The sequence below is a fragment of the Neolamprologus brichardi genome, chromosome 4 (genome assembly GCF_056152115.1).
Source record: "Neolamprologus brichardi isolate AB-2024 chromosome 4, ASM5615211v1, whole genome shotgun sequence".
Taxonomy (NCBI): Eukaryota; Metazoa; Chordata; class Actinopteri; order Cichliformes; family Cichlidae; genus Neolamprologus; species Neolamprologus brichardi.
This window is the reverse complement of record NC_142107.1, coordinates 23,390,118-23,413,094: the sequence shown is the minus strand read 5'-3', so window position 1 is coordinate 23,413,094 and position 22,977 is coordinate 23,390,118. Positions and strand designations below refer to the sequence as shown.

General features: G+C 45.4%; 1 protein-coding gene across 5 annotated transcripts in view; it reads right to left on the bottom strand.

The window, feature by feature from the left end:
- The window catches only part of rbfox3b (RNA binding fox-1 homolog 3b), a 448,440-nt gene that overhangs the window by 279,839 nt on the left and 145,624 nt on the right, over positions 1 to 22,977 (bottom strand). For 2 of the 5 annotated variants that reach the window (XM_035912565.2, XM_035912566.2), the window contains one exon: positions 3,068 to 3,130. The exons of 1 other annotated variant lie outside the window; for it this stretch is intronic. The gene's annotated coding sequence lies outside the window, so the exon portion shown is untranslated. Of the gene's footprint in view, positions 1 to 3,067; positions 3,141 to 3,504; positions 3,600 to 22,977 lie in introns of those variants that run through there. 2 more of the 5 variants (XM_035912568.2, XM_087840098.1) reach the window with 2 other exon arrangements.

Here is a 22,977-nt window from a genome sequence, read left to right as displayed (position 1 = left end):
CGTTTCTTCCCGACCAGAGATCCCAGAGATGAGAGTTGCGCTCACCTATTGACAGGTCTACCACCAGGTCCCCCCCCCTCCCCAGTTTCCCACTGGTATCTGCACTCAGACGCACCTCCATAATCACCGTCACCTTCGCTGAGTAATTACGCCGATTAATGCGCAGACAGAGCTCGCCTCTGGCTGTGGATACTCTATCAAGACACGCGCGATAATGGATGAGCGTGCATTCTTAATAGAGAATCCATAGCGCCTACACCTGGAAAAACATGTGTATACTTTTTTGATTACCCACAATCCTCTTGGTGTAGATCATTTAGCAGCCCAGGAACAAGAGAACGCGGTCAGGTTCTTTCGCCCTTGTCGTGGCGCTCTCGCTGACCTCTAAAAACGGACAGCAAAGATCATATCACGAAACCAATACTAGCGCCAACAGCCTTTGCACAAATTGATTTACCCACCCAGAACTCACTCCCATCTCAATGAGGTGGCAGGATGCTCACAGCATATATCACTGTCACACAAGCACCCTCTAGTGAAATGTGATTTTTATCTTTATGAGCTTTTTCCCCTCCTTTTCGGTACAGCGTGTAGCGGCTTGTGATAAGTGATGAGAAATAAAGGCTTAGCGCGTCACGTTAATACAGGTGCTCCGCGCGCATATGGGTGCTATCACGCGGGCAGAACGACACTGCTGCGGTCGCGCGCGTTCGAAAGCGGCTGGCGAGGCGGCAGGGGGTCGGTGCTATATGGCTCATAGATCACTAGCGTGTGGGTGAGAGTTGTCACCGCAGCCAGCGCCTGGCTGCGAAGCACAACATAGTTTATGGCACACTCCTGCTAGACGTAAGCACGAATCGTGGCCCAGGCAACAATGAGGAAAAGCGCACTAAAAATAGATGATAAGCTTTTTTGCGCTCGCCCCAGAAACAATGGCTCCTTTTGATTTTTCATGCACTGAAACTGTCGAACAAAGGATAAAGGAAGCGGCGCGTAATGTCTGACTGGGCCTGTAGTAAAAGATCTGGATAAATACAGGCGAGAGGCCCCCGCTAACCTGAAACGCACCCTCGGTGAAAGCTGCAAAGACACGATAAACGTTGCACTTTCAAGTGTGTTAAATGCACTAAGATAGTCGGGGCTTTCTCTCTTTCCGACTGACAACCTCTGTTACACAGTTAATTACAGCCAACTGCAACACAGCGCAGTGTCAATTATCATGTGCTTTAGCTCTCTCCCAATGGATATTTTTACTGCCTGGGTTTCACTGCTAAAGTTTCTACCTTCTTTTATTGCTATTCTGCCCAGGTCTCGAGGCTGAATTACATTCGCCAGACAGAGCTGTAAAAACAGAAGGGATTTAAGGATTCAGATTGGTGGAGGGTAACCTAATCTTCCGTAATTGGGGGAATGGTTCTCATTTATATCAGCCTACTTTAGAAAGCAAGCTCATCGGCAGGCTGCTATCATCCCAGGCATTTTACTCCGACGATTCATTTTCATAAAGGCAGAGGAAAGGGAGGCCGGGCCGCCACTGCTTTCGAATACGCATATTAAACCTAATCGCGATTAATCAGCGCGCTGCTTCGACTTTGCAGGTTGTGGGAATCAACATACACAGCAGAAACGTTGCACAGAGATCCTTCATGTGCTCGCCGGGTTTCGCCCGAGCCGCTGTGCTGCTGGAGTGCTGTGAAATAACACATTCTGGGCTGCGTTGTCTGAAAATGGAACTAAAATGGTAATCCTCTGCCAGGCAAAGCGTTCTCGCCTCGCCAGATGCTTAGTTCTGAAATTTGCCTAATTGCCACGCTCAGATCAATCCCTTTCACTCTGCCAAATGAATCTGCCAAAGTGTGTTGTGAGCGTTTTGTTGGCCCAATATGGGCATTTTTTTTTGCCTCGCAAAGATCGGTGTTTTCGTGAGTTGCCGTGAAGGCCTCGCAGGCTTTTTAGTATTGCTGACATATCTGCACAAGCGGAGGAGCGTCCAACCCTGCTGACCCGTGTGCCCATTAGCTATGGTGTTGCAGTGAGGGCACAGGGCCCGTCTTGGCTCCGTCACACACACACACACACACCCACCCACTCTTCATATGGCTCAGACACATGTCGTGGGCAGACTAAACGTGGCCCTCTGATCAAAGAGCAGCATGTACGGATGGACGCTGACTTCCTGACCCCCCCTCCCTGCACCCACACACACACTGACTACCCTTTATTGTGTACAGTAGGCACAATCACTGCACTCTAAGCATGCACAGCTCTGTAGTAACGCGTTTTCCTCTTTAAAAACCTGAAACCCCGTCACAACTAATGGTACGTGGGCACAAACGCTGAATTAAAAAGAAAATCCTACTCGTGCATCTGCTACTGTAGTCATTAAAGTGCGTTTGAGGCTATGAATGGCACACGCATATGCTTAGCACATCTTGGACCAGGAGCAACATCCATCTACAATTCATCCCCCATCTGCACGGCATCACCAGAAAAAACGACGGCGGCGCAAAAGTCCTCGCTCCACGAGAGCGACGTCGGTTAAAAAAAGAAAGAAGAAAGAGGAGAAGCATCTATCTGCGTGCGCGTGTAAATATGGAAAGTGACGGATGAATCAGAAGTTTAGTCAACAGAGAAAACCTTGGTTCCAGCTGCCCGGCTGTCTGATGAGCCACTCTATGCTTGTCAACAACATCCCCTATCATTCTCGCACAACTATCTACTCACAAAACCAAGACCCGCCCCCTACATCCCTTCGGCAATTCCACCATCCTCCAGGAGAAACACCTCCGAAAGCAGAGCGGCTTGCTCGCAGCGGCGGCGGCAGAAATCCCTTTCCCCCCCCCTCCCTCTCTGCCTTCCCCTCTCCTCTCCTCTCTCTGTATTTCTGTGCATGTCCTCTCTCATTCCTCTTTTTCTCCCTTCCCGCGCTGCTTCTCCCGCTGCTGCCGCCGCTGTGTTTGGCGCGACGGATGAAAACATAAAAGAGGCAAAGAATAAAAAGAAAGCGAAATAGACAAAACCGATGTTGGGAAGGCTGGAGAAGCCAAATTAGCATGAGAATACTCACAGTGTTGTTGCTGAAGGAGCGCGGGGATGGGAGCGCGGCACCGGTCCCTCCGTCAGATACAACCTGCACAAGATTGAAGAGGAGAAAAAAAAAGAAAACCGACGCTGTGAGAGAGCGGCAAAGCGAGAGGGGAGAGGAGGAGGAGGAGGAGAGAAGAACAGGACAAGGAGGAGGAGGAGAAGAAGAAGAGAGAGGAGGAGGGAGCTGAGCATCTAAGGCACGCACCAACAGGAGCCCAAATAAAGAAATAAAAGGATTCCTCGAGCAATGTGCGTGTGTTTGGGCAGCGATGCTGTGTTTGTGTGTGTTGTGATGAAAGGGGGCGGGGAAGCTGGTTGTCTTTGGGAAATATAAAAACACACACACACACGCTCACATGCGGGGTTGCACTTGGCCGCGCAATCACATCTGACAGGTCTGATCTGTGGTCCACCTACCTCCTTATCGCTGCCTCACTCTTCCACAGTACTCTGCTCTCTCTCTCTCTCACACAAACACTAAATCTCGCTCGCTCGCTCTCTCTGTTGCTCACACTGATGCCAGAGATTCGGCCGCTACAGGGGAGCTATCGCCCTCATCACTGTATGTTGCTGGGAGAGGGAGGGCACCGTCGGATCTCCCGCCCGCCCACGCCACCCGGCCCGACCCCTCCTCCCCTCCATCTCCTCCTCCATCTCCACCTCCGATGTACAGAGAAAGAGAATGCTTCAATTGAATGAAAGCAATCCCAGCGGCATCGAGGCAATTATAGAGGCTGCTGGCACTGTTTTCTGCTTTTTTCGTCCTCCCCTCCTCTTTCTCGTTCCCTTCATCCTCTCCCGGGCGGGTGGAGAGTCTGTTTTCTCTCCCTTTTAGTTTCTCTCTGCTCCAGACATATGCCACTATTAATGTAGCTTCTGTCACTTCAGCTGTTTCGGTCAGATCACCTCCATCTCTGCTTCAACATCCGAGGCCCAGGTAGAGTTGATTCTCTCCCTGCCCGTCTGCACGGCTGCCAGATCCGTCTGAGCCCCCAAAAATCTCCTCGAAACTGGACTCAAACCCGAGAGCGTAACTTAGTAATGGCACAGCAAAGAACAGAAACGCCCCGGGGAAAACTTTAATAACTATCTCTCAGGCTCCTCCTCGTGCGTTTCTGTCTTTCTCCTTGAAAAATCTCGCGCTACATATATCATCATCAAAAGAAGAGCTGTAAGTCAAACACCTCAGCCTCTAATCAGGTAGCTCTCCCTCCTTCCCCTCCACCCCCGCTCCGTGCATCCCCGCAGCCACTACTGCACTTTATCTCCCCTCAATTAACATCTTCCGAGCGAGCCTCTATTATCTTAACCACACAGAGCAGAGAGGTCCTCCGAGGAGACACCGTGGAGGACGGCTGAGCTGTGGACAGAGGGCTCCCAGCCCTGCTGCTGCCGCCGCTTCAATTCGCAGGCCTAATTAAAGCCCGAGTCAGACATGACAAACTGCGAGCGGAGGTGCAACAGAAACAAACAGTCAGAGGCTCTGCCTGCGCGGGTGCGTGTAGCCCGGAGGATTCTCTTTGTGAAGATTATCTGCCAGAAAACAGACACGTTCATGTCAACGTCATGACAACATCATCCAAATCTCCTTTGACAGTTTGCTCACTTTGATTGTGCTTTTCTGTGCAGACGCCGCCGCCGCCGTGTCGCGGCATCTGCACCAATGCAAAGGCTCGAGGATTCCCATAAAATATTTAAGCGATACGGCGCGTCGATGTCACGCTCGTATACGACTAATTTCCATTTTGAAAATAACACCCCCTCCCTTGTGTTTGGTCGCTCTCACTAACTTCAATTTCACCCAACGAAGCGATCAAACCGCACATTAAGCCATCAAGCTGCCCTCTTTGTCCTTGCTTCCATCACACAACAACAGCGAGAGCCGGTCCCCCCCCCCTCGCACCTCCACTCCCGCCACAAAGGAAGCTTGGCTATTTGGACGTCTCCGCCGTGGACTTTGGCTGAGGCCAGACTATTAAGAGTATTCTATTACTGTTAGGTTAACCTGTCACGCTTGGATGTGGCTCTCTTTATTGTCTGGCTGCTGTGAAAGGGCAGGGGATAAAACTCAATCAGCGGGACAAACGACCACACATACCTCCATTCATCAGGACCCGGGGTTTCCCCCGGCCACCGCGCCCGCGCTGTAACGCCGCAGGGGCGGACTTGGCTCCTTAAAACTAGAGACCCTCCCCTCAGGAGCCAATCTGTCCAAGGATGGACGGATGGAGCGAAATCTTTGGTAACATCAGATTTCACTCCTTAATCATGACTTGGGGAATAGCAGCTCTAAGAGGGATGAAGGAGTTAATGCATCGACTGAGATCAAGTAGTGCAGTAGACAATGCGGGGGAGTGATTAAGAAAGCAGACTAGTGATCAGTGGATGACAGGGGTCAATCCCCTGTTGGGCAATTGGGTAGTGGCCCTGGGCTATGGTACTTAGCCCCAACACAGCAGCCAGACACTCAACTGTGTGAGTGGATAAAATGTCAAATTCAACTTCACCCTTTGCCAAGGTTCAAAGCAAGAAGATGACAGTGAACGCTTTGGTTATTAAAAAATTCATATCGTAATGAAACAGCCGTGTTCCATCTTCACACATCCCCCTGCAGCAAACACGGCACTCCTTTTTTCATGGGATCCATCAAGGGAGGGCCACAATTAAGTGACTAATTTGATTAGGAGATAATGTGAGTCCCACTTAATGGAAAGGACAGACTTCACAACACAGGCAGATTAGTTTGGTGGATGCCTGCTTATTAATTAAGACAGCCCTCCGTGCCCATATTAAGTCAAATGCACAGATGCAGTTTTAATGGGTCAAACGTAAGACAAATGGAAATCGGGATGTGGAGGAGAAAAAGAGAAGCTGCTAATACTCGATGATGAAAACTGAAAATGACCATGAAATGTTTTAATTAAACTTGTATTAACGTCGCCTTAAAAAACAAAAAAGTTTGGCGCACACTTGCGTTAATTATCCCGTCGTAACGTAATCGGTAGCTTGTTGCTAAAACGTGCCGAAGCGCTTCTCCTCTTGGATTTCACTGTGCTGCGTCTGTGTTTCCACTGTGTGTCATTGCACACCATAGCAACAGCGAGTCATTACACTCGTTCAAATTACCTCTCTCACTGTCATTCAGGTTTTGTCTGATTCTGCATAAGCCTTTAGACGAACTCCTGCTTTTTATTCATGATACAATCGGCATGCTAACGCGCTGCTACGACTTACGTCCCTCGGAAGATTTGATACAAGCATACAATGAATTATTTATTAATAAACTCATTTAATCTTTGAGCAAAAAGCAAATAAATGGCCCAATTTTCTCCTTTGAAAACTGTAAGTAGGCCCGAATTCTTGTCTTGACTGATGCACGGTTCCTGTGAGCAGCTTTTTTATTATTTTTCCACTCTGGCCTCCTGCTTTCTTTTCTAAAGTCCAACAGATTTTGTCTGTAGCTCATGTCCTGCATGCCCCAACGGCTGCCCAGTGCACACTGACAATCAGCCAGATGGATCTCCAGCGCGACGATTTCTGAGTCCCTGTAGAAAAAGGTAAAAACCACAACCAAAAGCATGAGAGATTACTGTATTTGCGGCAGTCCTTGAGTTTGTGCTCGCCGTCTGGCTGGAGTATTCAGCCACTGCAGTGCTCTGTCATTCTGGGCACACAGCACACTCCCAAGCGCTCTATTTACGGTAGCCGAATCCCTGCTGCGTGGAGCAGGAAGGGTATAATCTCCCAGTGGTATTCTGGGTGGTGAATCTGCCGGTGTTGTCTGTGCATACCAATAGCAACCTCACCTCTGTCTAAGGAGTTATAATGTATAGAGAAAGAAAGAAGCGGAGAGCCGGCGAACCGAGCGCTGAGGTGTTGGAAGGGAAACGGTGGCGTCTGGTAACCCCGGTGGGGAAATACATTCGCTCCCACCAACACTACCGGTGCGAGTGTTACCACTTTGGTGTCCTACTCGTACCACCTGCGTCTGTGCAGTCGCACCGTGCTGAATTCAATCAAGCGGTCATGTAAAACAGCTACGTCTACGTAGTGTTTATGTATGCCACCACCTGCAGACACGGGGCTCATTCTGAGAGCTATGATCATCTCGCTGCAAGAAAATGTGATGGAATTTCATTTGGAGAGAGCGTATCTGCAAACTGAAGAGGACTGTAAGAGAAGGTGTAGATTACACTGCAGTGAGACTCGAGCGTTTCTCTGACATGGGCTACAAAACATTGGATTCATCTGTATTTTTTAATCTATTTTTCCAGACGTGGTCACTTTGCTATTGCTTTTTTTTCCTGGCTCTATTCAGAGATACGCCCGACGCTGACAGAATGAGCCGTGGCACTCGCGTCCTGTGCTACCCGAACTCGATCAAAGCCCTCTCGATCGTGCACCGCGCCGACCGATCCTGAGACGGATAATAAAGTTACCGCTGTGTGCTCATTGCTGCTTGGAGCAATATTAATTTCTAATAGATGTTATTGAGGAAAAACTCTGCACCCCGTTCTAATTTCGTGTGTGCAGAAAGAGCGTCGGTTTAATACATACGCACACAATTTTAATTTTTTCGCCCATGACAGAGTGAGACTCTCAGACTGTCTTACACCAGCCTTTGCCTCTTCATGATCGTGTTAGCAGCAGCAACCATGTCTGAACTGACCAACTCGAGACGCAGGAAAGAGACGTGAGCTTCTGCAGTCTTGGGTTTGCCTTTTCTGTTAATGTGAAGGCACGCATTTAATCGTGTTAAACCTGAATGCTGCTGTGAGGACTGTCCTTGCAACTTCTACTAATGCCTGATGCTGACATTGTGGAAAGGAGCGCTTCATGGATGCGAGCGCAGATGCATCGCACCGCAATGCCCTGAAGTGACGAAGCGCAACAATGCTACACGAGGGCTGGTGTCTGAGGCGTCAGGTGACTTCCCTCTCGGCTACGCGTGCCCGATGAGGCCTCGGCTTCCTTTCTGAATACGATTTGTGCTGAGAACTGGGCGAGCCCAGGGTGAGAGCCAAACCGACAATGCTGCGATGGAGGGAAGATTCAGAGAGCCTCTGTTCTCTCGCTGGGGGATCCCCCACATCATTTAGCGCCTCATGCAGATCGCTGCTAGTGGTAACACAGCCCTCTGGGCCTGGGGAATTAATGTACCAAGCAATGGCAGAAGTGATTTATTAAAATAACACAGCCTGATGAGAGAGGGACCGGGGCTGCTCTTCCTCAGCTCAGCCCCATATGTCACAGAGGGAGGAAGAGGAATCATATAGGTGCTACAGCGAAGAGCAACAAAGGAGAGACTGAGAGAAAGTGGAAAGCCACTACACAAATTGTGCAACAGTCCTCGCTGTCATTGCCTATTTATTTACCCTCTTTCCATTTGAGTCAGGCCTTGTATTAAATTGATCCCTCCTGCCGCGTTTTGCCTTGTTGAACAAGCGCAAAGCCCCGTTAAGTGTCTGTGAAAGGCTGGTGATTGTGTTTGCGGCGCCCCGGGTGTGATGTGGCCGTCTGCTCCCCTCTATCTCCCCCGGACAGACGGGATTAGAGGCTGAGAGAGGGGCTGAATGACCCTCTAGGGGGGGACAAGAGACAGGCAGGCTGTGAGCAGCTTGGTCTAGAGCTCACACGCAAATACACAGTGACAAATACAGGCCTGTGCACACACAGACTCTCAGCAGCACATGCACAAAGTGTTTAAGCTTAGCTTGCCCCCAGACAGAGGCACGGCCGTCCGGAGGCTCGGCCACGCGCAGAGGTAGACACGCACTTATCCACGAGCTCGCTTATTAGCTACAGCGGCAGCAGCAGTGAAAAGCCTATGTATCCTCTCGCTGCTGGTGATATAAAACATCTGCTGTGTTGTTAAACATCTGCTGTTTAATAGTTCATATCTCTGATATTTTATCATTCTTCATTGAGCTAATCAAGATTTGCATAAATTCCTGCTGATATCGTTCCTGCCTGCTACTGTAGAGTGACAGCGGGTGATTTCATATGTACTGAAATAAAGGAGCTGATGCAGTTTCCTCGACGGTTACGGGCAGCCCCTTTGTCACTACTAGGATGTCAAAAATGGCGATTTTTCTCCAAGCTGCTGACGTCTTAAATATATGCACAAGGTGTCCTTGAGCATCCTTTATGGCAACGGCGAGAAGCATCTCTGACTCCCGACTCATCACACATGGATGCTCATCATAAAGGACACTAGGTAAGTGTCAATATGAAAAATTTCCAAATCTATTCATGCAGATTTCACCAGCTTAACCCAAACAATTCGTTTTCAGCTAACCATTGACCAAAACTACAAAAAAAAAAAAAAAGGCGAATGAGTGAAAACCAATCAAATGCTTGCTGCACTGCCACTCCTCCAAACTCATAATGTTTACGCCTTTATGACTGACATATTTTGGCGTCCAATATTGCCTCTGGTTTGGTCACTGCAGCAAGAGGTCTAAAATTTGCATGCATTTCCATCTTATGCTTGCAAGCTTCTCCAGCGTGGCTGACTATACATACAAGAGCGGAGTCATTTCAAATGACTGAACGACAAACACAGGTTGGAGAAAAAAAACAGAAAAGGAAGTGAAGTGGATTTTTTAGGAGACACTGATATAGTCAGATACAAATTTAACTCCAATGTAGCGGAATCTGAGATTTAAAGCGGCTTTCCCCAAACAAAAATGGATTCCTGGAAAAATAACTGCAGTCTTCACAGATCCCTGAGAGGCTGCCGCACACATCTCCCAGCCTGCTCCATCTGATCCACGGAGCCCCCAGGGGATGTTACTGTACCGCTCCCCCCGTCAAAGCAATGGAGCAGCACTCATTCACATCAAGGAGCACACTTTGAATCCATTCAGATCAGATGATTACGATGCTGGGCACCTTCCTCGGTGGGGCAGATAAGTGGAGAGGCTCCATCCGACATTTACATCTCATACACCTCATCAAACACTGGGTCTTTGTAGTCATGTGTTACATTTGAATAAAGCAAAGCTGGAATTTTTAAGCAGTGCGAAAATTCATCAAACCTTCCATCCGGTGAGGCCCTTGTCTCTCCTAGCAAATAACTCTTGGTTACCTTATTCAAACTGAAAGTGGCAGGGCTCAAATCAAATCAAGTCCAATCAAATTGCGCTCGGGTGAAAAAGTGAGGAGTGCGGACGGAAAGGGAAAGGGCTCAGAAACAGTCACGTTTTCTCAGAGTTCAAGTTCTCTCAACCTTTTAATGGCTCGCTGCAGAAATTTACTAAGTAATGCAGGTGAATTTGCACAAAGCTCGTTTTCTTAAAAGCAGCAACAGCTTCGTTAAAGTCAGGAGAGGAAGGTAAAGAAGGCAGTGCAGAGACTATAGAGATCAGTGTGAGCTTTGAAGATTTTTAAGGTGTGTAATGTTCAAAACGGCGACCTTTCTTTGTGTAATTCTGTCACTTGATAGAAGAAATGTGTTAGAAAAAATGCAAATGTTTATCCATTTACCTGAAAAGGAGGACTAGCTAAAGGAAACCTGTCCTTTAGAAACGCATTAAGAGACCGACACGTCGTCAAATTCCTTTACACGATGAATGCATCCAGACAGAAATAGAGCTGAATGGAGACAAAGGCAGAGATGGAGAGCGAGAGGCAACCACGATTTCTTCCTCTGCCTCCAGCTTGAACTTTCGGGGCAAAGATGAAATAAAATAACAATGGGTGACTATAGAAATAACGCTGGAGCTCATAACTAAGTAGCTGGGAGAGATGGGGAGCATCTGAAGGAGGTGGTGGTGGTGGTGGTGGTGGGTGGGGGGGGAGGAGGTTTGGAGGGGTCCAGCTTTTATCTGTCAGCCGCAATCCTCCATCATCAAAGCTCTTCACCACTTTCAGGGCCAGGACGCAAAGACACCAGTAGATCATTAGTCTCCAGTGAAGAACAGTAATTTATCCGACTGTTTTTTTCTTCTTTTCCACAAAAGTTGAGAGGAGTGAAAGAAGGTTTGTGTGGGTAAGAAGGAGAGAAAGAAACGACAGAAAGAGGGAGTAATCTTTTTTCACTAAGTCAATTTCTCTGGGCACTAACCTAGCTCCCTTTGGGCTAGCGGTGCAGGTATCAAGCCTGCGGTCTGACGGGCTCCTCTCTCTGTGAAGCACTAGCCCTTTGCAGCACATCAATACACTGAACTTTTCCAGCAGAGTACCTGAGCTCTCCTGCATGACCCGCTTCTCCTTTATCTATTCTGTTTAAAGATACCAGTTGCAGGAGAAGGAGCTTGATTACCTCCTGGGACAGCCCCGCTCCTCTTTAAGTTTTCCAAGTGAGAAAGTGTTCAGAAGTTTGTTGACAGATCTCTGCTGCAGCGGGAGGGAGCGATGGACATGGTAACCTTGGCTCTCCAAAGGACAAACTGAGAGTTTTGAAAAGATCAAGCAGGAGGGATTTTGTTTATGCAGGAGATGGACGGGAGCAGAACGGAACGGGGAAAGCAAGCGAGCAAGGGGGAGACGAGCGACTCGAAGGAAAAACCTTAACGCCTGACCCTAACAGAAAGGGCATACTGTGGCTCCATCATGCTGTGGAGGGAATTTCGCTGGCAAAGGTCACTGCAAATCAATCACAGTGATCGGGAATATTCGTCTTTATCCTGTGATGAAATATTTCTTTCCGGGTGGGAGCAGATACTTACATAACAGTACTGCCATCCATATAGCAGGACGGCTACTGACAGTGGAAACAATTAGCTATGCTCCCTTTTAGTCAACTGATCTCTGACTAACTGAACAACTAAACCATGTGTTTGACAGTGTTCACAACCAGTATGTATCAAAAAAAGAAAATATATAGCATTCCTTCTCTTCAGTAGACTTCTTTAGACTTTATGAATAAATGCTACTGTATTTTCCACACTATAAGGCTCACTTAAAATCCTTAAATATTCTCAAAAATCAACAGTGCGCCTTGTGTATGACTTCTGGTTGTGCTTACTGACCTCTAACTGATTTTATGTGGTACACGACGCTCAAAAATCTGTAAAAAAAATTGTTTTAGTACGACTTTGGTGAGCTATGAAGCCGCACCGCTCGATGGATTGTTGGAGCATTACAGCTACCGTAGTCAGGAGCCTCGCGGAGTCATCTGGGTCCAAAACTCCGCCTCTTCATGTCCCAAAGTCAAACAAACACTGCGGCATCACTGAGAGTTAAAAACTGTCTGAATTCTTTCATCTGTAATAAAATAATCAGTGTTGCTGCTTTACCAGGTGTAACTATTAAGTCTAACATCCAGGCATCCATGAAAACAGAATTTATTATATTTAACGGAGTCTGAAGTTAGCAGGAAGTTAGCTCGCTAGCTTCCACCTAAACATGATGTAGCATGTTCTGACTGAGAGATTTCTGAAAAATTAAAACGTACAGCTCTGCTATCACTTCCAACATAAATGAAGACAGAAAACTAAACAGCAGTGACGTTTGTAGGGTTACTGAAGTTGGGCTAGCTGGTATATAATGATGTGCTACGTGTTTACTAGCGACACAGCTATGTTAGCATAGCATAAACAGTGAAGCTGGAGGATGAACGCTAACTTTCTTCCACTTGATAAAAGTTAACGTGAGGGTTCCTGATGGTTAGGGACAAATGCAATCGCATGGCAGGATGCTGTAAACGTGCCAAACTTGAGTCAGGAGAACAACTGAGATAATCCATCCACAATACGAGGTTAGTCATTAATATACTGCAACAATATGGGAATAGGGCAGCTGTGAGAGAATTCAACATTAACCCTTTAAGACCTACCATAGAACCAAGTCCGCCAGAGCTTATATTATATGTTTACATGCTGTGGAGCCATTTTTGGGAGCATTTCAAGTTGATATACATCAATACAACCATTATAGCCCAAATTGCAATAATATGTCTGCATTAAGTGCATAGTAATAACATAAATTGCAAAAAAGTGCAATAAACTACAAAAAAATTGAAAATCGTTTTTGTTTTTTTAACATATATTTCTAGTTAGAGAAATTTAAGAGGCTTATCCCTCAAAACTGTAAATACAAAAAAGTTGCACAAAATAGTTTCCCACCACAGGAAATTTATTTTGAGTGTCTTCATAGTTTTATTTTTGAAATACACCAATTTTTATACACTGCAGGAACAAAAATAAATATTATAATGCAAATTTGCAAAAAAAAATAACAGCATATGCATCAAAATAAACTATTTCCAGCAGTGCAATATGAGTCCTAAGCATCCCAGAAACGACACAGAAAGTCATAAAGTCAAACATAACTTTTAAAAACACCAGTATAGGCTCATAAGGCCCTGATAGTAAAAAAAACTAAATTTCCGCGAAAATGACGTCACTTCCGGTTTCGGCCAGGTAATGGCGGACATGCGATAGTTCGTGCTGACGTCTTATCCAATGTAGGAAGTGTTACAAACAGCTGATCGGATCGGCAAAGCGTGTTTCTGGAATATTATGTTTTTGTTGCTACAAGTGCTTTTTATGCAGTTTTTGCAAAGCTACATGTGGAAGGAAACTGTGACCGAGGACAAGCTGATGGCATAAGATGTAAGTACAACTCCTCCGGTTTCATATGCAAAAAAAATTATTGCGCTAGCTCACGTGGTTGCAGAGCTACCGGGATTTAAAAATAGTTATGCAAAACGGAGCGTGCCCGCTCCGACCGGCTTTAAAGGGTTAATGAATCAATGGTACAGAAGTGGAGGAAGCAAGAAGATTGAGTTGAGTAAAGTTTCACTTATCTGACTGTTTTGCTTTGCTTAATGCGCCTTATGTTCCGAAAAATACGGTAAATGATTTTCCTGTAATCAGTCAACCGACTGGATATATGGATCTAGGACTCCTGTCATGGATGTCTGGCCAAGATAAAGCAACATCACTCAAATCCTTTTCATGTGAATATGAATACAGATAATAGTCTGGTTAAAAGCAAGTTGTGCAGAGCTGAACTAAAGGTATTTAGATGTGTCAACCTGCCTGACTAGCTTTCACTCATTCATTGTTGCTGCTTTTGTACAATAGAGACAGAAAAAAAGTTGACGTAAAAGCCTCCGTTAATAAGAACAGGTATTTAACTTTTAAATGAAAGTCTCGCTTAAACATTTCAGTACTTTAAAAAATGCACAAATTGTTTAAACAAGGTGTTTGAGTAACTGCGTGTTTGCAGCTTGATATATAAGCTATGAAATGTGCACCAGGCAGTGACTCGGAGTCAAGAAACCATCAGGAATCTTTTCATAATCTGTACGTCGTGTTGTTAATGAGGAAGAATGCCTGCACAGGCAAACATTCAGGCAATTCAGCACTGTGACTACAGTGTATTTGGACAATACACCATACATCTAGTCAAGCCTGTATAATGGATTCGTGTGTCAGGGTGTGACCTAAGGTGTTTCCTGAGGAGCGCTGTGTGTTTCCAGGCCTTCATAAAAGCCCTTTCGTTGTATAGTTGTGTGCATCAGTGTGTGCATCAGTGTGTGTGTGTGGCTTTGTAGTTGCCGGGCTCCACAGGTACACAGGCCATCGATCACACGATGCGGCCATTATACACAGGCAGGGGTGGAGGTGGATAATGCTCCCACCACTGCCACTGCCGGGGCCTCGACCGCTTGAGGGTCAAGCGTTTGGCTGGCCAGCGGTAATCAAGCCGACAGCGGGCTGGCTGTCTGCATGACAAATCATGTCACCGGCGCTCATCTGTAGACTTGAGCACGCAAATACACCTGGCCCACCTACGCACAGCCCATCTACCGGGTTGCTTTTGGGATGTAAAAAGAAGAAAATGCGAGAGGTAGCATTAACAAACAACATCTGTCACAGATTGGTTAGAGAACAACCTGCACTACTTTTTCTTAACAAAACCAAAAATGTGTTTAATTCAGGTGCAAAAAAGGAAATGATTTCAAACTGATTTCATTTATTTTTGGTGAAACTGGTCTGTTCTGGGACCTCCCTGGCCTTCCAGGCAACATGTAAAAAGCCCGAAGCTTAAACACCAAATTGAAGAACTCTGCAGTTAACAAAGTAGGCATGGATGACAAGAGACATGTTATTCACTAAATAACAAACAGCAGGAAAAGCAGGGTCTGCGGCGGGTTGCACAGCTGCTTGCAGAGGCACCATAGGTAGAGTTTCAACTGATGTAGGCGGGCATCTGTGGGTACCGTTTGATCTGTAGCTTCTAAAATATGGAGTAATACAATATTATGCAAAAGTATTGAGTCACCCCTCATTTTATTATATTTTAAAGTGGTCTTGAGCAAAGATTCTCCAGGATTTCTGGAGGTTTTTCCAAGTTTTTGCCATGGACATTGGCTAATTCTTCACTTTTTAAGTACAGTCAGTGTGTGCTTGTTTGTTGAACCACTTAACACTAACAAATGAATCATTTAAGCATTAAATAGGCAACTAACTCAAAGGATGGACCAGTGTTGAGTGAACACAGAAAAAAATCCCACAATGTTTCCATTGCTTTGGTTAAAACTATGAAAATTACCAAAGACAACACAGTTTTATAGGCATAAAATAGTATTGTTGCTCCAACAAAGTGGTTCCCAAAGCACTATTAGCCAAAAACCTGGTACATTTTGGCTTGGTGTGCAGTGTGTCCTTAAAAGAATTGAAGAAATTGGACAAGTGAAGAAGTGGTAACGCTTAAAAAACTCATATACTCAAGAAACAGAAAAAAAAATTCAGAAAAGACCTGACACAGGACCTGATAAATGCATCTGACCCTTCAGTTCCATCTACTGTTCGCCAAAGCTTCATTAGAAATGGCCTCAGTGGAGGGGTGGCTGTCAAGAAGCCATTGTTAAGGAAGAGAAACGGGGAGAAAAAGCTGAGGTGTGCCAAATTACACAAGAACTGGATGGAAAGGCAACAGGAACTGGAAACTGGTCTGATGAATCCAAGTTTGACATTTTTGGTTCAAATTATCATCAGTTTGTACAGAGGCGGTCACGAGAGACGTCCAACAGTGAGTCTACAGCCATCTGTGAAACACGGTGGAGGCTCTGTCGTGGTTTAGGTGCATTTCAACCAGTGATGTTGGAGATCTCATTAAAACTAAACACAGAAAATCATAGTCAGATTTCTATCCACCATAACATTTATCTGGCAATGTGTTGGGGACGATGATTCCAAACATAATGCAAATGCAGGAAAAACATACCTGGATAGTAAAACACACAAGGATTGGCCTCCCAGAGCCCAGATCTTATTGTTATTGAAGCAGTGCGGGATCCACAAGACAGCCAACAACCAAAGAAGGCCTTTGCATGTCTTTTAAGATACCTGGAGAACTATTCCTGCAGACTATGCACCATAACGCTGCCTAAGAATAAAGGCGACCTCAACTAATATTGACATTCAGTCTTCTTAGAATGTGCAAACTCTTTATTTCCCTTGTTTACTGCATTTTAAAGGCATGTTTGAAGGTTTCAATAAACTGCTGCATCTATTTCCCATCTTCAAAGCAAAGCATACTCAAGACTTTTGCACAGTGCTGTAGATCTAAAGTGCAAAGTTTGGCATTTTGTGTGTTTATTGGACAAAAGCTCTGCATTGCATGAAGATTTTATTTTTATCAGATAGCGCAGCAAACTAATTGTTGGTTTCGGTGTCTTCGGGGGATTTGTTTATGAACTAAAAAAAGACAAAGTAACCAGTGTTATCCTTTAAAGCTGCTGCATGAGATATCTCTGCAATAATGCAGTAACCTCATTAACTTCAAACCAGGAAATGAGGCAGAAACAAAGAAGAGCGTTTTATCCCTAATTGCGCAACTAGCTGAAGAGTGAAGATTCAAAATGGGCGAGATAAATTTAAACTTGTTCCTGTGAGAAGCGAGCTGGGTTCACCAGTGACAGCTACACCTGCTCAACACCTCCGCCTTCACCAATCAAAAACACACTCAAGACCAACATGTGTGCATAAACTGATAAAGTTTTGTAGAGAAAAAAGAAAACGTCAGTAAAGTAGCTTTACATCCAGCTGCTTTTTGTTGTCAACACCTGGGACTGACCACAAAATACTATCCATAGCCTAATTAAGAAAAGCAATCCAAATAGCAGGTAAAGACAACAGTCTGTGTTTCAAGTCTAGATTCAGATTGCATTTGGCAAATTTTTAATTTGCTGAAGAACTCGACAATTATGCAAACTGTCGACGAAAAGCCTAAACATCTGCTATTTGAGCTTCCCGAGTGCAGGTGGAGGACTGAGCGAAAGGAAGCGAGCGAGACGCAGATGGGGAAGGAGACAGAAAGAGAAGAAGACAGTAAGAGAAGGAGACAGAAATAGAGGAGAGCAGATAAAGAGAGGGGAGAGGATGTGGTGAGGAAGCAGAGCGTAGTAGAGCCGGCCGCTGGGACTGTGAGGAATGAGCTGGCTGTGCTATAGGAGGCCTTAATGAGCATTCTCTCTAAACCCTGGAGAGTCTCTCCACAGCTCTCGTCCAATCTCTGTCTTTTCTCACAGCCAGCGAGGTACAGACACACAAAGCTGCTCGTATGATGCCGTATGCACAAGTGCATACAAGAACGTAAAGAAAGGAAGGCGCCGCCTCAAACGTGCTCCCGATCGCCCCTGACTGGTGAGCTGGAATTCGTCCAGTTATAATTCACTGTCGCCTCTGCAGGGCACACGGTCGCTTAAATCCTCTCTCATAATGAAACAACATTAACTGGCTACGTGACACAGTTCTCTCTGCTTCTGCAGACAACACTAATATCTTGCTCTATTTCAATTCCGTTGCATTAAATTGGTACAGTGAAGCCAGCATGGATCCTAATAAACCAATAAACACCTGGGAACCAAAGGGAGAAGTGTGGCAGCTACGCTCAGATAATAGCCACTTTATGCATTAACAAAACACCTGTGGTAATAATGGTTTCCTACTGTAGGTGCATGTGTTTTTTTTCCTCTCTGCAGACTAATGTGCCCTTGATTCTCTTCTGACTTATCACTCCCCCCCAGCTGTAGTTATGGACGGAGGGGTACGACAGATGAACCCTAAGCATCTGTGTGCAAAAGCCTCTGGTTTTATCCGCCGCCTTCTTAAAAAACAGTCTCTTTATGTTTCCCAGGGAAACTGCTATATGACAAGGTGTCTTGAATTATGGCTCGATGCGCGCGGGCCTGAAAAATGGAAAAATGATGAACAACGGGACAAAAAAATTCAGGGAAAACAAGTTGCAGAGGTGACGGGAACAGCTGTAAATCTGGCTCCGGGACAGGGCAGGAGATGAGGCGGGGACGCAATCACCGGAGCAAGCGGGTGTACGCGCCGTGTTTATTTTCTGCCTCACTGTGTGCATAGGTATCTGCTGAGGTTAAAGAGTCGGCAGCCCTTATTTAACAAAACGATTAGACCTCTCCGTTACCTCTCAATTCCAGCCTCGAGTGCCTATGAAGCTGCTGTGCCTGAGCTGGCCGGAACTTGGAAACCATCCAGAGTCTCTGAACAACTCACTCTCATTAACTATTAACCAGTGACTCGGGCCTTAAATCATCTCGGTGGTCCCCAGCCTGCTGACCCTGCTGTGGATGGTGAAGGCAGCAGCGGAGCGCCGTTTCATCAAAGCTAGCCCATCGTACACCCTGCTGATTTAATGGGCTACAATTACAATACTTCTGACACAATATATGGGCAAACATTTATAGATTTTCCTCCCTCCAACTCCACAGCACTCTGCGCCAATACATTTATTTCTCTCCCCCACAAACCTGCTTGACAACCACGGTGTTGGTATTACTAAATTACATGTTGCAAATTCAGCTCCGCACTGACCTAGAGGCCCGAGCATATGGTGAGTGCTGCATTGCCCGAGCCTGTTGCACCACGTGTGCCGCACGAATCGACAGCAGAGCGTCCCTATAGGTAGGCCGGGCATGATCCCTTATTTTAAACCCCTCCAGGATGGCTGAAGACGTCGCACGGTATTGTTTAAAACATCACGGTGGAACCATATGGCTGACCTGCTATTTATGTATATCTGGTCTGATTAAGTCAGGCCTAGATGCCCCAGAGTACAGCCGTTAGTTGATGGTGACTGGAATGGGCTACTAGGACGACACCGCGCTCGATCACGTGCGGTGGGAAAAAAAAAATTAGACAACACTCCCCCGAGTACCGTGCCTTGTTTTTGTTCCGTCGTTAAAGAAGACATGCTAATGTGCGTCTCGCTATAAGTGGATCACGACTGAGAGTGCACAGAGCTCTGGGTCGTCATCAATCATGCCACTGATGTTTATTGATTCCGTCCAGACTCATTATGACATCCAAGAGGTGCCTCGTCTCCAACACGTGTCCAAACACTGGTGCAGTTGGGAATCTGGAGATGTTTCGTGCTCGGTTACATGTGTCAAGGAAGGTTTTCGGTCAAAGAGTCGCAGTGGGCCGGTCACGTCTGACAGACTCATCTCTAAAGATTTTCATTTAAGACAACATATTTTTCATAACCAACACATTTTTAAATGATGCTCATTTCTTATCCTTGAACCAACGCTGAACCCTGACACCCACACAGACACCCACTGTCCTCTAACTATGCTAAACCTGGCATGTCACCAGCTTTTCTTTGAAGGTCACCTCACTGAAATTGATGTCTCCTGGGGTAAGACAGCAGTCTGCAGTTTGACTCGTCAACAACGTTTCTCGTACGTGAAAAGAAGGTAGAAGTTGGAATTAATCATCCCGATAATTGCCATTTTGTTTTGCCTTCATGTTCACATTCGGTTTTTGATGTATGGCACTGGTTGTTATTCATCCTTCCATCTTCAAGCTCTTTTCTGGGTCGTGGTCACAGGGGCAGCAATCTGAATAACAGGCTGTTGTTTGATGGAAAAGGTCTTAGTGGTTTTAAAGATCATACATTGTGAGAAAAATATCAAAAGTGTGTTTTCCACCAGTCAGAAAAGAATGTATTTACTGATAAAGGCTTATGAGAGGAACCAGACCTATTTCTATTACTGGAATAAAGCAGAGGTGTGGATGATAGTGAAGAGGTCAGACGCAGGCTAAGAAGTAATTCCATTAGTAGATGGAAAAACTGACAGAAGCCAAAAAAACAAGTCTTAGAATGCAAAAGTGGAAAAAGAGAAGACTATATAAGGAAGATGTTTTATTTCTTTAGCACTGTAGTAACATGCATTTAATAAAAGTGGAGGATTTGGGCATGTACTGATGGTGTTTGAGCGAGCAGGGTGAAGAGGAATCCTTTCGATTGCTGAAGTACAGTGAAGATGAGAAATGGAGCTTACCAGAGTAAAAGGAAGGATACTGTCTAGCACAGGAAGTGCAATTTCAGTGATATACAGCAGAGCAGGAGTCGTGCAAAATTCTGACAAAAAATGACGGTGACCTCGGTGGCATCTGTTAGCCGAGTTTATCTCTGTCAACGGTTTACGCTGTGGAGAAGCTTCAGTAAGAGTTAATGAGTCAGACTAACATCCTGGTGGGAGGGAACCTGCTGGGTAAAACCGGCCTGTAGGAGACGGCCTCCGGGCACGTAGGAGGCCTTTGTGCCAAACACAAGGCCTTAATCCACCCCGCCACCGCACAGTGACAGGAAGAGGGAAAGAGATGAGATACCGGGGGCCTGTCCTCCTACTCTGTACTTCCTGAGACGAGTGTGTGGTGGTGGTGTGTGTGCTCGCAGAATAGAAATATATATATATACAGTACGCGTCGACTGTAAACAGAATGCCCCTGTACAAATACACTTTGTTTATGTGTTGTATAATATCACTTTGAGATTTGTTTGCTCGCTCTCTGGGTTTTGTTTGGTGGGCAGCGTGGATGATCTGGGAGCAGCACAGTGTGGAGGCAACCGTGGCAGGCTCGGCCTTTGGACCGGGCTCGCGGTGTAGGCCCGTTGACAGGCATGGGACTGATGCGCTTCACAGCTTCCCCCACCACCGCATGCACATGCTCACACAGAGCAGAGTGAGCCCGACTTGGCCCCTTGATTTAGCACTGTGGGTGGCACAAGTCAGAAGACGGGACTCTAAAAGGAATAAAAAATGGCCTGACTTGTCTGTCATTTTCTGCCTTGCTGGGGCTTTTTGAAATCCCACAAACCCTCGAGTTATACCAAGTGTGAAAGCATCTCTCTACTTTAGAATGAATGCAATACCAACACTTGATACCAAAAAATAATAAAAATAGTACATGAAATTAATTTTTCTATGTAAAAATGAAAGAACTTACATCACAGCCTAATGCAGTTGCCAAATGAGTAAATTCTTCAGCTGCTATTTGGATAATTTGTGCTATTGACATATTTTATATAGATTAACATTAACCAAATCATTGTGTTGTCATTGTAAGGAGTCACAAAGTCTTGGCACATAATAGTGAAGATGAAGGATTTTAAATATTGCTGTTTTGGACATTAGTAATTATCGGTTATGGCCGAATGTTCTTATTTTGCAGTCTGGAGAAAAACAAAATGCGGTTGGAATAAATCCATCAAGCTCCAGTATCCCTGGCTGCATTAAAGGTCCCCTATAGTGTAGATGGAAAGGTCACTTGCTACTTCCATTTCTCTAGAGTGCCATGCAACTTTATGACCTGCCAGCGTTGCAAGCCAGCAATATTTTTTCTTAGTCTAACTAAAAATATGTATAATAATGAGAGTGTAGCATGCTGCTAAATAAAAAGATCTAACTAACTATTTTTTTGCACGATGCTATGATGGCGGACCGCAAATCCTGGTTGGAAGAAGCAGACTGCATGACTGGTGTTTTACTGCTTCAAATCGCAGAGTTTAGAAGCACCTGTGTAAGGTTTGTGCTCCAACAACCAATAAAAAGAGACTCTGTAGAGACTAGATTTAAAGTTTCAATCAAAACCAGAAATTTTGAAAAGGTTATTTTGTGCACTTTCCCTCTTTTCTAAACTATTCCTTAAGACTACTTGAGTTCAGTTGTGTTGGGATAATAAAATACAGAATTCCTTCACTCAAAATTAATATAGCACAGTGGCTCTACTGTACATCTAATGGTCTCCTTGTGTCTGAACCAACCAGTTCCATTCATGGTGCATCAACCTAACACCTTAAACCCAATTAGAGTCCATCTGGGGTGTCAAACATTGAGCCTAGAGGCTATGGCCATGCTTTTAATACCATCAGGTCGTCATTTTCACTGAGGAACGAACACTGGTTTCACTTTCCAGACTAAAGAGAAATCCAGGGGAATCCAAGATGGCGCCTGTGTGTGCGGCGTGCCGTCAGCTGTTACCTGTTTTGCTTTAGCTTTGTTTACATCTGTTTAGAGCGGGGCGATATGACCAAAAATATTTATCATGATATACATTTGAAAATTTGCAATAACGATATAACTGACGATATAATTAACACTAGACAAAATACTTTACAACTCCACAACTTTATTAGTGCAAAACCCCACCAATGTATTTTCACTTAAACAAGCAGCTGTTTTTTTATCTGCATTAAAGTTGTATAAAAATTTAACAGTGCAAATGCAAATTCCTTGCTGACAGTTTAACCAAAAGGCATTTCCAGTGGAAACTGGCCGACATATCCTCAGCATAACCATGTATAATATCCACAAAACTTAAAAAGAGGTTATACACACACAATACGGTAATATTATGTTGAAGCACAGTACGTATCACTCCGCGAGGCTCCGCCTACGATAGCCGTAATGCTTCGACAATCCATCAAGCGCTGCGGCTTCGTAGCTTAGCAAAGTTGTACTAAAGCATTTGACAGATTTTCGAGCGCCGTGTACATAAAATCGTTTCGAGGTCAGTAAACACAACCAGAGTTCATACATAAGGCACACGGTACTATAAGGGGCTCTGTCAACTTTCAGAAAAATCAAAGGATTGATTTTAAGTGTGCCGTATTTTC